Source organism: Dasypus novemcinctus, chromosome 1, assembly GCF_030445035.2.
Source record: "Dasypus novemcinctus isolate mDasNov1 chromosome 1, mDasNov1.1.hap2, whole genome shotgun sequence".
Classification (NCBI taxonomy): Eukaryota; Metazoa; Chordata; class Mammalia; order Cingulata; family Dasypodidae; genus Dasypus; species Dasypus novemcinctus.
Window position 1 is genome coordinate 133,214,282 of NC_080673.1, and position 16,888 is coordinate 133,231,169.

A 16,888-nucleotide genomic window follows, 5' to 3' on the forward strand; every position below is an offset into this window, starting at 1 on the left:
GAATTATAAATATATTATAAGGAATAGCATTCTTTATAATATACTAGGATATTACTATCTTAGTATACTATAAAAGTACTTGAAAATAGCTGGCATCACTTCCTTGTGTTTCCACGTCTTTATTGAGAGAACTTTCTCATGTCTTGAACCCATGAGTATGAATGATTTCTGATTAAACTGCTATATATTCTAATGACAACATCATTAAATGTGTGGACAGTAAAATAGACTTAATAATATTCTGAGAATTTATTGCACAGAATTGTAGTACATGCTTGATTTGCATTTAATTCATAATACTTGTCCCAGGGACCTTGGCAGAATCTTTATCCCATTGATATTACTTAGTGATATTTCTTTAGCTGAAAGGAAGGGGAGGAAGCCAGCTGCAGTTTTGTTTGACACTGGTAATTATATACTGTGTAAGAGCAATAGTTATGTATGGGCTATTTAATTTTAAGACAACATCAGTCATGCAAATTTTACATCAATTAAAAAGGAAGGGAGAGAAATGTCTGTCAAATGAAAAAGGATCAAATTACTAGAATTAAATGAAGGAAATTATTTCTAATATTCTGTAAAAGCATGGTTAGCAAGAATGCAAAATAAAAAATATAGAAAGTATTTGGTGTAAAGTTGAAATGATACTTAAGTACTAAATTGGGCTCTTTTCCATTTAGCAATTCAGGAAGATCCGGTAACACTGTGGGTGGTGTGTGCAGCAGTTCTTAGTGAAATTTCTAGTCCCTGTTTGGAAAAATACCAGTTGTAATGATAAGTCTCCTCAACATAAATTGACTGTGGAACATACAGTCCTGAAGCATGGGTAAGCCCACACTGATTTGAGAGTGATTATCTGGGAACATTCCATTGGGTTTTGGGGGTAGTGGTGGTGGCATGAATTTGTGAGTCGTTATATTTTTGTTATACAATCTTTTGTTTGTTTCCTTGCATAGAAAGATAATTATGTCCTTTCAATTTAATAAGTCTATCTACTTGGACTGAAAATATCGTACACATGTCTGTAATCTAAAAGAATTTCCTTAATCTTAGAGGAAATCAGGTATTGGTCAAAATGAAATCTGACAGCCAACTTCAGAGAAACCAAACCTTGTGAGAGCACACGGCTCACTGAGGTCATTCAGGTGGCTAGTACCAGAATTGGATGGCAGATGCAAGGCTTGGATGGCAGCCTCTATAGGCCTCACTTTTGTTCTCTGTTATGTGAATATTGAAGTCCTTTCTAGTTTGAAGTACTTGACCCACACTGTAAAGCTATTTTTTTTTTTTAAGGTACTGGCTCCAGGGATGAACCCAGGACCTCATTATATCAGAAGCTGGCTACATTGACTACCTGAAATTGATTTTTTTGTTTGTTGTTTGTTTTGTTTTTTGGGTTTGAACCTGAGATCTCATATGTGGAAAGTAGGTACTCAACTGCTTGAGCCACATCTGCTCCCAAAGCTCTTTTCTTATGCTTTAAATTTTTATTTCATTTTATTTATTTATTATTTAAATTTTTATTTTAAAGAGAACTTATTTTGGAAGAAATTTGTGCATCTATTTTTACAATAAAATAATGATTTCTTTTTCCAATGGTATAAAACATGGAAAAGCAAGTTATTAATTTCTGAATAGAGTATGAGACAAACTATCATCTTTTGTGTTTAGAATATAATAGTTTATCAGGCAATTCACCATAAACAAGAAACTACTTTGGTGGCATTTGGCTATCAAATATCTAGGTGATGCTCAAATAAAGAAAATGTTGAACAGTTTATCATAGAAGCACATTGGCTTGGAAGTATCCCTTCTGGTTCTGTCAACAAAGACTTTGTAAAACTTGGTGAGTCATTTAAACTCTAAGAGACTCAGTTTTTTCACTTATTTAAATATAAATTGAGTGGTTTAATTTTAATGATTCTTTCTATTTGATGCTTGGACAACAGGCTATTCTAAAACTTAATTTTTTGCTTCTTTATTTTTAAATGTGACAGACGAAAGTGTGATTCTCTAGAATTTATATGAATATTCTCTCTTCACATAGATATTGTCAAGAGTCTTTTGCACTCCCCTGTTTTTCCTTGAAACTGTGGGGCAGAGAACCACCTCCTGGGCCCTTTTGAAATTGGGAACAATTATAAATCTTTAGTAGAAGCCTCCATGTTATGTAATAGGTTTTGAATAAAATGAAATACAAATTTGCACAGACTATTCTGGGCAGAAATAGCAAACCAAATATCATAAACTAACAGTTCAAAGTCAGCCAGAAGTCTTTATTTATACCTATAGGTTTAGAAATAGGAGATTAAGCAGAAGCAAATGCTGAAATAACTCCAGACACTAACAAGAGAAGGAGGGAAGACCCAAAGACATACACACATGCACACACACAAAATACATGCACACATCACTAAAAAATCAAAATCAAAAAGAAGAACTCACTCTAGCATTTGTCCCAAGATAGAGATTGTGGCAGGTTGAATTACGTACCTCAACAAATACATGCTCTTAATCTTAATCCACATCCCTGTGGATGTGAATGCATTGTAAAAAGGACTTTTTGAAGATATTATTTTTAGTTAAGGTGTGTGAACTGAAGCAGAGTTAACCTTAAGACATATTACTGAAAGCTTTATAAAGAAAGGAAACAAAAAACCAGAAGTCAGAGAAATGCAAGAGTAGCCAAAAGCCCAGAAGCCAGAGGAAAACCAGAAGAAGAGATGAAAGTAGAGGACATCACCATGTGATGGGAGGCAGACATAGAAACCAAGGAACCTGAAAGATTGCTAGAAGCCAGGCCCTGAATAGTACAGACTCCAGGAGAAAGCAAGCCTTGCCAAAACCTTGATTTTGGACTTCTTCTAGCCTCAAAACTGCGAGCTTTCTCAAAGCTCCTGAAAACAGTTAAAGGACTGCAGTAACAGAGTAAACCCAAATCAAGAAAAAATAAACCAGTAGTCATCTTGCAGTGCCCTGTCTGGCACGTTTTCTACCCCTCACCAGTTGACAAGGAGCTGGTCCATGCTCCCAGTGCAGATCCCTGGTTCTGGTTCCAGAGGGAACACATACTGGGAGTACCAATGTCTTGTCCAGTCTGTCTGGTGGTGGCCTAAGTGACTCACTGTGCCAGGGCTATGAAGTGTACTGCCAGGGACAAGGGACGGTTGACTGTAGGATATCAGTGCTTGAGACAGTGAGTAAACTGTATCCTAGGGAAGAGGGAGCATTCATCATATACATGTAAATAGGGGAATTCCTAGTGCCACATACACATGCCCAAGACAAGAAGAATGTTCAGAATTGATCAGAGAGGACTCTACCAACTATTTTCCAAATACATTTTATGGATAAGCCCTGAAGAAAAGTATTTGCACAGTTCAATCTGCAAAGACTAGGAAAGGTGTTTTCTTTCTTTTTTTTTTTTCTCTTTTTTTTGTTAGTTCTGGCAATCAAGGAAAGCTCTGTCATAATCTCAGCTGGATTAAGGAATGGAAGACTCGGGGTTAAATTTCAGCAATAATACACTAAAATATCAAAATAACCAGATATAAACAAAAGATTGCAAAACACACAAAGAAACCAGAAATGATGTCACAGGCAAAGGAGAATTTTAAAGCATTAGAAACCATCAATGAGGAGGATCAAACCTGGGATAGGCAAATCTTTAAAAAACAGCTTTTTAAATATGCCCAAAGAATTAAAGGAAAACATGGATAAGGAACTAAAGGAAATCAGGAAAATGATAGATGAACAAAAAAAGGATACCAACACAGAGATAGAATGATGAAAAGGAACTAAGTAGAGCTGAAGACTAATAGTAACGGGGGGGTGGGGGATGAGGGTTAACAGTAGATTGGAGCTGGCAGAGGAATGAATCAGTGAACTTGAAGGTAAGACAACTGAAATCCAGTTGGTTGATGGAAAGGTTTCCCTAGACTGGAATGGTAAGCTATATTCATCAGAATTTTTTTTTTTTAAATTGTCCTTTTCCTAGGATCACCATAGACAGGCTAGAGTAATTGGAACTATCATCAATTAAGAGCAGACAATCAAGAATAACTATGCACTTAAAGACAGTCAGTACTACAAGATCTACCAAACTCATCAAACAGAAACACTAACACTGAGGAAATGGAGTTACTAGAGAAACAAAAAAAGTTATAATGAGCATAATTACCACTCTGTGATCCAAAACTTCCTGAAAAGTGAAGCCCAATATAATGCCAGGTTCCCTTAATACTAAAATGGAATATAGCGATGAGTTTAAAGGTTAGATATAGAATACATATTAATTTGGAGAAATCCTACATCCTATCTTTTTCTTTTCTTTTTTCTAATTATTAAGCTTATCTTCACAAGAGTTTTAGATCACAGTAATTCATATATTCAATATACAGTACTCCCACATATCCAATATAAAACCTTTTCCCTTCCACAGCAATAATCTTTTAACATATTCATACCATATTTACTGAAACTGATGTGCAGATATTGAGACAATAGCTTTCAAACAATGTAAACAAACAAGGTTTACATTGTGGTTTATACTTTAGGTTATACAATTTTCTAAATTTTTAGTTATCCTATGTTTTACATTATGATTTACATTATTAGTCTGTCAGCCCCTATATGTTTTTGGTGTAATATTACATGTTTTATATCCATCCTTGCATACTCTTGTGAAACACTTCTATTGCCTTCACAGTTACGTTGGTTCCATCTATTCAATATCTATTTCCCCCTCCCCTTAGGGTCCACAGTGACAGTCAATCTTCATTTCTTGAAGAGCCATGTTCAGAGATACTTGCAACAGTGTTGAGGGCTTGACATGCTCAACTGCCCTAATGCACCGGGAGCCACCATTTCTCTTGAGAGATACAGTTCCCTCCATTTGATGGCCTCAGTCCTCCCCAGGATGTGGGTATACCTTCACTCTCATTATATGGGTCTCTACCCAATGATATAACCCACTCTGGCAAAATGAGCATTCACATATTCCCTAGGAGTTTGTCCTACATCAGATTATCCCCTTTAAGTATCTTAAACAGGTAGCTTTCCTAATTATATTTTGAAAAGTTTTTCTCAGCATTATACTCTCAATGAACACCTGACAATCTCCTATGTTTGTATGTTGCCCCCCCTTCCCCCAATTTCTTGGGCAATATTACCCATCCGCCCATCCCTAGCCCCCCTCAAGCCTGCAAAGCCCCACCCAAAGGTAACCCTATGCCCTCATTTTATCCCTTCCTTGTTCACATACTTACCTCCAGCTTATAGATTTCTCCCATGTAGATGGCAGCTTACATCCTTCCTCTACCCCCCAATTTCCTGTAAGCCTATCATCCAGTCTCTAGCTCTCTGAGGCAGCTTGGTTTACTTATTTCATATCATTGAGGTCATGTAGTATTTGTCCTTCAATGCCTGGGTTGCTTCACTCAACATAAGGTTCTCAAGATTCATCCATGTTATCACGTGTGCTTGTAGTGTATTTGTTCTTAAAGCTGAGTAGTATTCCATTGTATGTATATATCACATTTTATTTATCCATTCATCTGTTGATGGGCATGTGGGTTGATTCCAACTTTTGGCAATAGTGAACAATGCTGCTATGAACATTGGTGTGCATATATTGGTTTGGGTCCTTGTTTTCAATTCTACTGGGTATATACCCAGCAGTGGAATTGCTGGGTCATATGGCAAATCTATGGTTAGTTTTTTGAGAAACTGCCAAACTGTCCTCCAGAATGGTTGGATCCTTCTGCATTCCCACCAGCAGTGGATGAAGTTTTGGATCACAGAGTGGTTCAACAATGGCAGCAGAGGAATACTAGTATGGGATGTTATTGACAAGGGACATATGGTTGACAAGGAGTTATACAGGGCATGTGTCCAGGGTGCATGGAAATGTTTGGATATATTAATAGTGGAAACAATTAAAAACAACACCTGGGGGGGTGCTGGGTTCCTGGCCGGGGGGCTCTGTCGCGGTCCCTAGGAGAGCAGCGGCAGTTCCCCAGGTGCAACAGCAAGGACCAGGAAGGAATGAGGGTCCAACAGTGACCCCCAGATACTAATGACTATGCTTGTGAGCCTATACACCTGAAATAAGAACAAGGCCTAGAGCAGCAGTGTGCCTAAGAGTTCCCTCCTGAGAGCCTCTGTGTTACTCAAATGTGGCCAGTCTCAAAGCCAGACTCAGCATGTAAATGCACTACTTTCCCCCCCAGCATGGTGCATGACTCCTGGGGATGAGCCTCCCTGACGCCAAGGGATCACTACTAAGTACCAGCTGATGACGTAACTAGAAAATGACCTTGAATAAAAGGTTCAACTCGGACCAGCAGAATATCCCTGTCTACATATAATAACAGGAGTTAAAAATGCTTTTTGACCTAAATCAAGGGGGAAATTGAAAGAACAAATGAGTTTATATGGCTATGGGTCTCTAAAAAAGAGTCTGGAGGTTATCAGAAGGGTTGCCCTTATGCACACCTGAGCAGAGTCTCAGAGACAGATAAAGTAGATATAACCCCAGGAATAGGTTCTTCTGAAGGCTAAAGAGACTCACAGGTTTTATCGTCATGGCAGATGGAGTTCACTGCCATGTCAGTTGGCCCTTTTTTGGAGATGGTGTTTCTTCGTGATGGAGCTGGACTCAGATGTGATCTCTTTTCACAAGCCTTTCCTGTTACTTTACCAGAATTGTAGTTGGTGCTGGGGTTTAAGATATATCTAGGGGATCTGAATCTCTGGACCGACCATATGATAGCCAGGCCCTGAGCTTCAACAGACGTCAGCTCCTACACTCTGGTTTATTGGACTTACCCCACTCAGCTAACATGGAGTTGAAGAATGTCAACCACCACACCATGGAGCCAAGAGTGCCTACAACTGAAAGCAGGAGGATTGCATCCAGTATCCATGTGGAATCTAAACCCCCTCTTGACATAGATGTGGAATGGACACAACCAATCCAAGGTCCACAGGATGGAGGAATACAGTAAGGATTAGAGTGGATTTACCGATATTCTATTCATGAACTATTGTGGTTAGTAATCGAGAAAATGTGGCATTGGTGTGGAAAAAGTGGCCATGGTGGCTGCTGGGTGCAGGGAATGGGAGGAAGAGATGAGATATGGAGGCATTTTCAGGACTTGGAGTTGCCCTGGGTGGTGCTGCAGGGACAATTACCGGACATCGTAGATCCTCCCATGGCCCACTGGATGGAACGTGGGAGAGTGTGGGCTATGATGTGAACCATTGACCATAAGGTGCAGTGATGCCCACAGATATATTAACCAAATGCAATGGATGTGTCATGATGATGGGGGAGAGTGTTGCTGTGGGGGGGAGTGGTGGGGTGGGGGCGGTGGGGGTTGAATGGGGACCTCATATTTTTTGAATGTAATATTTTTAAAAAATGAATTAAAAAATAAAATAAAATAATAAGCATAATTAATATTCTCAGATTGGATAGATATGGCAGTCATAAAAGACAAACAGATGCCTAAAGGAAAAAAAATGTAGTTCTTGAAAGTAAAAACAATAACCAAAACAAAAAAAACCCCACCTCAATTGATAGGCTGAATAGTTGAAAAGACAGCTGAAAATCAAATCAGTATACTGAAATATGAAGTGAATGGTTCATACAGAAAGTAAGAGAATAATAAAGGATTAATGAGAAAGCATATTGTTTCCTACTGCTGCTGTAACAAAGTACCACAAACTTAGCTACTTAAAACAACATAAATTTATTATCCTAGAGTTCTTTCAGAGTCTTACAGTTGTTTTATTTGTAATTTACAGGGTTAATAGTTGTACTTTATAGGAAGAAGAGGGAAAAGCATTTCTGCTCTCTCCTCCTGGAAGCAAAGTCATGAAAATTCCATTTGTAATCAATTTTAAACTCAATAATATGTTGTGAAGATCTTTCTATTTCAGTGCTACTGATTCATATCATCCTTTCAATGGTCAAATATTATCCCATTGTGTGATTATTACCATAGTTTTTTTTTAAATTAATTATTCTTATTTTTAAAGAAGTTTTAGATTACGTAAATGGTACATTAAAATATTAGGGATTCCCATTTTCCCCACTCTCTTCCCCTCCCACACTTTCCCAAACTAATAACATCCATCATTAGTGTGGTACATTTGTTACAATTGATGAAGTCATATTGAAGCATTGCTACTAACCATGGACTTTAGTTTACATTATAGTTCATACTCTGTCCTGCACAGTTTTGTAGGTTATGAGAAAATATACAATGGTCTGTATGTCTCTGCAATGTCATGCAGGACAAATCCAACGTCCTGAAAATGCCCCCATGTTACACTTATTCTTCCCTCTCCCATCCCTCAGAATCTCTGGTGGTCACTGCCTTACATTAATGATAAGAGTTCTTCCATTGCTAGAATAATAATAAGTTTACTTTAGTCCATTTTTCATTCCCCAGTCTTAAGGATTTGGGGATGGTGATGCCCACTCTACTTCTAATCTTAGATCCCATGAGGGCAGATGGATGGAGCCAACTTGCTTGCAGTTACAGACACTCTCTGTTCCTTCAAATGGGCATTGTCCATCATCATCTCCTTGTCAGTTGTCCTGGGTGAGCCCAGTGAACTGGAGAGTAGGTGTTGCAACTCTACTGAAATTCAGGGCTCAGCTGGCACATGGATGAACCAAAGAGTTTCTCTTTAAGTAATTCATTTTTTCTTAAAAATTTATTTATTTTATTATTTATTTCTCTCCCCTTCCCTCCCACCCCAGTTGTCTGTTCTCTGTGTCTATTTGCTGGGTCTTCTTTGTCCGCTTTTGTTGTTGTCAGCGGCATGGGAATCTGTGTTTCTTTTTTGCTGAGTCATCTTGTTGTGTCATTTCTCCGTGTGGGTGGTGCCATTCTTAGGCAGGCTGTACTTTCTTTGGCGCTGGGCGGCTCTCCTTACAGGGCACACTCCTTGTGTGTGGGGCTCCCCTACGCGGGGACACCCCTGCGTGGCATGGCACTCCTTGTGCTCATCAGCGCTGCGTTTGGGCCAGCTCCACACGAGTCAAGGAGGCCCAGGGTTTGAACCGTGGACCTCCCATGTGGTAGACGGATGCCCTAACCACTGGGCCAAGTCCGCCACCAGTAACCCATTTTCAATATATATTTAATGTGTTATTATAAACAATGATATGTTGAACATCTCTTAATATAAAGGTCCACATTCTGTTTTCTATGATGTTGTAATCCAAAAAGCTCTGTAAAGGAAAAGTTTTTATTTGCTTGGTGCAAAATTATTTGGTACAAAACCTGATTGGAACTCTTGCGAAGCTGTTTATAGTCTTCATTTATTGCACTTGGTTTGACTAGTCATATGTTTGTTGTGGAAATATTAAGATGTTTATTTATGGGTGCCTGCTTAGATTCTGTTGGAGTTGAGAACAAGGTCATCTATATTCCTTATTAATTTCTAAGATCCAAATGGTCTGAATTCTAATACACCTCTCTCACAATCATCTTAGGATAATTTCCCAGGAGAATGATTATTAAATTTGGGGTCATATGGTCAAAGTGAACTCCTAAAATGTTGTACTGTACTTTCTAACAGAACATGTGTGTCCATTTCTACATGTTCTTGACAGCGCAGGATACTGTCATATGGTAGATTAAACTTTTCATTCCATTATTCTGGGATTATAAATATAACCCATAAATATTCATTTCAGAATATCCAGATAATACAGAGAAGTATAAAGAAAGCAATTTTAAAACTATAATATCTCTAGTCAAAGGTAATGACAATATTTTGGTTTATTTCCTTCACAAATGTTTTTTAAAAACAAAATTATCATACTGTCTGTACTGTTTTTTACATTCTTATTTTCCTTTAATATTACATTGTATACAATTTTTTCTTTCTCAAAATATCCTAACATAATATAATTTAAATAATTTTATTGTTTTCTATTGAATAAATATACCATGATTTTGTTTTACTAATTCCTTATTAGTGAGCAGGACTTCACCACAGCCTTTTTTTTTACTTTTTAAAACTGCAGTCAGTCTTTACCAATGGTGCTCCATTTCACTCTAATTATGGTAGTGTTATTTATATAAAATAATTGACTTGGAGTACAAAAGAAATTAATTTTAGTTCTTTCCTTCCTCACTTCCCTTTCTTCCTCTCCCTCTGTCCCACACCTCAGGAATATTTGAATATTTAAACATTTAAATTTAATAGTTAAATATCTAAATAAAACCATTGGTTCCTATTGTCAACAAGCTTAAACAAGCAGAGGAAACAGATTTTCATTTCACAAAATAATTCACTGTAGAACCAAAAAAAGCCACTTCCTCAGCATTTCTCCAGTTATTTTTCTGTCCATTTGGATGGTTTTATTTTTATTATTGGTATTTTCCTTTGTTTTATTTGTATTATTACTGAAAATTTCTAGGATATTGTTTTAGGCTTAAAGAATATGAAGGTTATGCTTTTCAGTTACCAGGTTTTTTTATGCTTACTTCATCTGACCTGTGATGACTAGGAAAGCCAATCATCACCTCGAATTTTTCAACACATTATGTATATACGGAATATAGAAATTTTTAATTCATGCCAACTCGTTCCTTTTAAGTCATATGACCATTTAATCTGCTTGTGAGTCAGTTTCCTCATATGTAAAACAGAGAGAAAATTTATTTATCTCATAACTTTACCAAACAAAGTAAATGAGAGCATCCCCTGTAAAATGAGCAGAAGTCACAAGTGGAGCTGGAGTTGAATAGCAGGCTAGAGGGATTGCTCACCACTAGATGTCAGGGCAGAGGCATCAAGTTTCCCTACACTGAGCCTGGTTGACCTTAATTATGCAGAACACTTTTGGCATGCTGCATCTCTGTATTCCTTCCTTCATTAATTAACCCTTCTGGTTCTACCTCCTTAGCTTCCAAGACTACCCAACAAGCATTTTGAAGTTATTCTTTTAAGCTGTCAAAGGAAGGATTTTTAGCCACATGTATACAATTGCCTGGGCCCGCTCAACAACTTCAGCTCACCAGCCTTAACTATTCAGGAGGGAGAACTTGTCCACCGTTACTGACAAGTAGGGATACAATACCACAAAACTTTCTTACATGTGGCCACATGGCTCTTGCCACTTTTGGAAGAGTACCCTGGGGGGTTGAGTGTCAAGGCAAAGAAATTCACCCCTACAACTGGCAAATCAGTTCACATTCAATCCAATCTCACTGGGTGTAGGTGTTTAGTACATTGTATTAGACTCCAAAATCTTCTGTAGTCCATGTGTGATCAAAAGGACAGAAACAGATACAATCTTCACTGCTGTTTGTTTTGTAGATGAATTCCAAATTGGAAATCAATACAACCATAGCATGAATGGGAGATATAGTTGCTTGTTTGCTATGGTTAGAAAATAGGATGGGTAATATTGCCCAAAAAGTGGGGGGAGGGAGGGGTAGCATACGAACATAGGAGAGCGTCAGGTGTTGGTTGAGAGTAAAATGCTGAGAAAATCGTATCAAAATATAATTAAGAGGGTTACCTGTTTAGGATGCTCGGAGGGGATGGTCTGATGCAGGACGGGCTCCTGGGGAATGTCTGAATGCTCATTTTGCCAGAGTGGGTGGTACCATTGGGTAGAGACACAAGTAGTGAGAGTGGGAGTGGACCCACATCCTGGGGAGGACTAATGCCATCAAATAGAGGGAACTGTATCTCTCGAGAGAAAGGGTGGCTCCCAGGGCATTGGGGCAGTTGAGCAAGTTGGGCCCTGAACACTGTTGCAAGTATCTCTGGACGTGGCTCCTCGGGAAATGGAGGTTGGCTGTCACTGTGGGCACCAAGGGGATGGGAAAATGGATATTAAATGTGTGGAACCAAGGTAAATGTGGGGTAAGAGAGGAGTTTCACGAGAGTACACAAGGATGGACATAAAACATGTACTATTACACCATAAACATATAGGGGATGACAGACTGATAATGTAAACCATAATGTAAAACATAGGATAACTAAGAATTTAGAAAACTGTGTGTCCTAAAGTATGCACCACAATGTAAGCACAGATGTCACCTTGTTTGAAAGCTAGTGTCTCAGACTCTGTACATCACTTTAAGTAAATATGAATGTGAATAGGTTGTAAGAGTATCGCTGTGGAAGGGAAAAGGTTTTGTGGTGGATGTGTGGGAGTGCTGTATATTGTATATATAAATTGCTGTGGTCTAGGGCTCTTGTGAAGAGAAGTTCAACAATTACGGGGAAAAAAAAAGAAAAAGAAAAAGATAGGATGTAGAATTTTTCCAAGTCAACACGTATTCTATATCTAACCTTTAAACCCATCGCTATATGCCATTTTGCTAGTAAGGGATCCTGACATTATATTGGGCTTCAATTTTCAGGAAGTTCTGGATCACAGAGTGGTTCAACAATGGCAGTGGAGGAATACTGGTATAGGATACTATTGACAGGTGATATATGGCTGACAGGGAGTTATACAGGGCATATGTCCAGGGTGCATGGTAATGTTTGGATATACTCATAGTGGCAACAATTAAAAACTACAGCTGGGGAGGTACTGGGTTCCTGGCCAGGGGTGCTCTGTCGGGGTCCCTAGGGGAGCAGCAGCAGTACCCCAGGTGCAGCGGCAAGGATCGGGAAGGAATGAGGGTCCAACAGTGAGCCCCTGATACTAATGACTATGCTTGTGAGCCTATATGCCTGAAATAAGAACAAAGCCTAGAGCAGCACTGTGCCTGGGAATTTCCTCCTGACAGCCTTCACGTTACTCAAATGTGGCCAGTCTCGAAGCCAAACTCAGCATGTAAATGCAATGCCTTCCCCCTAGCGTGGGACGTGACACCCGGGGATGAGCCTCCCTGGCACCGAGGGATCACTATCAACTACCAACTGATGATGCAACTGGAAAATGACCTTTTACAGAAGGTTCAATGAGAATCAGCAGAATATCCCTGTCTACATAAAGTAACATGACTTTAAAATGCTGTTTGACCTAATGTAAGGGGGAAAAGGAAAGGAGAAATGAGTTTATATGGCTACGAGTCTCTAAAAAAGAGCCTGGAGGCTGTCAGAAGGATTGCCCTTATGCACAACTGAGCAGAGTCTAAGAGACAGATAAAGTAGATACAATCCCCAGGTATTGGTTCCTTGGAGGACTAAAGAGACCCACGGGTTCTATGGTCATGGCAGATGGGGTTCACTGCCATGTCAGATGGCCCTTCTTTGGAGCTGGTGTTTCTGCGTGATGAAACTGGACTCAGATGGGATCTCTTTTCATAAGACTTCCATGCTACTTTACTGGAATTGTAGTTGGTATTGGGGTTTAAGATATATTTAGGGGATTTGAATCTCTGGACTGACAATATGATAGCCAGGCCCTGAGCCTCAACAGACTCCAGCTCCTACAATCTGATTTATTGGACTCACCTCACTCAGCTAAGATGGAGTTGAAGAAGGACAACCACCACACCATGGAGCCTAGAGTGCCTACAACTGAAAGCAGGAGGATTGTATCCAGTATCCATGTGGAATCTGAGCCTCCTCTTGACATAGAGGTGCAACAGACACAACCAATCCAAGGTCCACAGAGAAAAGGTGGCATTGGATTGGGAAAAGTGGACATGGTGGCTGATGGGTATGGGGAATGGCAGGAAGAGATGAGATGTGGAGGCGCCTTTGGGACTTGGAGTTGCCCTGGATGGTGCTTCAGGGGCAATCACCGGACATTGTAAATCCTCCCAGGGCCCACTGGATGGAATGGGGGAGAGTATGGGCCATGATGTGGACCATTGACCATGAGGTGCAGAGATGCCCTGAGATGTACTTACCAAATGCAATGAATGTGTCATGATGATGGGAGTGAATGTTGCTGGGGGGGGGGGGGGGGAGTGGTGGGGTGGGGGTGGGGTGGGGTTGAATGGGACCTCATATATATATTTTTTAATGTAATATTTTTACAAAATCAATTAAAAAAAAAAGAAAGAAAATAGGCAGCTATGCAATATACCTTTTCATCGCTGGCAAAGTGCCTCAAACCAAGGGTTGTCTTTCCAAATAGGCAGAATAGATGTTCTAAAGAACAAGTGGGGAAGGGGACTTGGCCCAATAGGTAGGGTGTCCACCTACCACATGAGAGGTCTGTGGTTCAAACCCCTGGCCTTCTTGACCCATGTGGAACTGGCCCACGTGCAGTGCTGATGCCAGCAAAGAGTGCCCTGCCATTCAGGGGTGTCCCCCGCGTAGGGGAACCCCACGCGCAAGGAGTACGCCTTGTAAAGAAAGCTTCCCAGTGCGAAAGAAAATGCAGCCTGCCCAAGAATGGCGCCGCACACACGGAGAGCTGACACAACAAGATGATGCAACAAAAAGAAACACAGATTCCTGGTGCCTGTTCAAAGATGCGGTTTAAGGAACAAGTGTTAAAAAATTTCCTTTCTAAAAATGTCTTCCTCATAGGCCACCTGGCATGTTCAAATTTCCACAATTTGGATTTAAGGCGCTGTTTTTCTTTGTGTCCCATAAAAACTCATGCTTCATGAGGTTTTGTTTTCAAACGAATTTATTTTAACATAAGCATGAGGAAGTGGATCCCAGAAAATGATTGTGGTTTGATGCAGTCAGGTGCAGGAAAGAAGAGACCAGAGAAGGAAATGGACTCCAGCAAATATATACAGTCTACAAGGATGCAGAATTGTGTAAATACTATGTCAAGGAAGGTCAGAGTAAGGTGTTATGGAAGTATGGAGCAGAGGTACCCAATTCAGTATTCTGACTGGGAGGGCTTTCCAGAGAAGGTGATACACCATTCTGAGATTTGATGGAGTGGGTGAGGTAGGGAAAGGAGAATATGAGTTTCAAACATAGGGAACATGTGCATGAAAATTCAGACCTAAAAGCAAGCAGGGCATGTGCCAAGAACAGAAAGGAGTTTAGTTTGTTGAACGGCAGACTACCAGTGGGTCAGTGTATTGAGATGAGACTGAAGAGGTGGAGGCAAAAGGGAGAGTAAGAAACTGAATGTGGTGGACACAAAGGACAAATCTCACAGCTGTGTGAAGTTGTAACTGGCTGCTCCAAAGTCAGAAAAATCATAGGCACAAGCACAAATCTGCTAAATTTTTTTGAATGTTGTTGCTGCAATTTTTATTGAATTTGGAGGAAAACTGAAGATTATAATTGGCATTTTCATGCTCTGAATCATATACCACAATCGAAATGTTGTTGCTTATTTCCTTGTAACTCTTGTCTCTTTTCCTCAGAAAGGTAAGAATGATACAAATGTCACTTTGCTTTTCTCATTTCCTACCCTGTGTGGGCTGCAAAGAACACGTCAGGATCCATTAGTATAGGAGGTATAGCTGAATAAACATGAAGTTTTAAACTGTTACAAGTTTAACAAATAATAATTGTACCGAAAACAAATAATATCAATCCTACATCCACTCCAACCCAATGCTGAGGTAACAATAAATTGATGTGTATCCTTTTATACCTTTCTGTAAGACAAACAAATATAAAGCTATATACAACTATAGAGAGCTGTTGCCTCATTTTTAAAAGAGATTGTACCTCACATATTACCATTCAACTTGAATATTTATTTACTATTACATCTTGGATAGCCTTCCAGTTTTAGAAATATAAAGGTTTAACAGATTCTTTTTAGTAATTATATACTATTCTATAGTGTAACTTGTCATAATTTAATCAACCAATCTACTACTTATGGGCATTTAGAGTGTTCTCGGGTGAATTTCTCTCCACTATAAAAATGCTATGATAAATGCATGTATTTATAAATCCTTACAAAGGTTTTCTATGGGAGAGATCCCAAAAGGTGAGTTGAAGTGGGTGTATATGTTAATTTTCATTAGATTTTGCCAGATATCTTTCCAAAAAGCTGTGGCAAATTATTATAGTGCTGTCTCCCATATTCTCAGTAGAATAAGATGTCTTTGCTCTTTTTAATTTTTGTGTATCTTGTGGGTAAGAAGGCAAGGCTATGAAACTCTGCTGCTTCCAATCAGGTGAAATCAATTCACTGAAAACAATCAAATCCTAGTAGAAAAAGTCAGTTTTCCAGTTATACAAATGTTTGTACAAAAAGTAACCTTCACAGATTGTGCTAGCTTCTCATATAACATCACCATGAACAGAGGCTCCCATTTCTTATGCTCTCCATTTCTACAATGCATCAACAAAATGTGCATTTCTCCCTCCTAGGATTTATAGCAATTTAACTCTCCATTTTGTTCTTTGTCTCACTGTTGTCATATTGTTCTATTATCTGTCTTCTTATCATTTAGTTTACCATTCCTAATAATCTTTATTTCTAAACTCTTCTCCAAATCTCTTGCCCTTGTTTTTCCCTTTTAGGCTGCAGCACCCCCTTTAATATCTCTTGTAAATATGGTCTTTTGGTAGCATATTCTATCAGTTTTTGTTTGTCTGTGGAGACTTTGAACTCACTCTCATTTTCAAAGGACAGCTTTGCTGAATACAGAATTCTTGGCTGGCAGTTTTTCTCTTTCAGTACCTTAAATACATCATACCACTTTCTTTTCACCTACATGATTTCTGATGAGAGGTCAGCACTTAATCTTATGGCGTTTCCTTTGTATGTAATGCCTTGCTTTTCTCGTGCTGCTTTCAGAATCCTCTCTTTATCTTTGATATTTGTCATTTATGAAAAGTAGGTATCTCAGGGTAGGCCTTTTTGGATTCATTCTGTTTTGGGTATATTGTCCTTCATGCATACTGATATTTTTGCCCTGCATAAGGGTTGGGAAATTTTTAGTCATTATTTCCTCAAATATTACATCTGCCCCTTTTCCAGTCTCTTCTTCTAGGATACCAATAACAT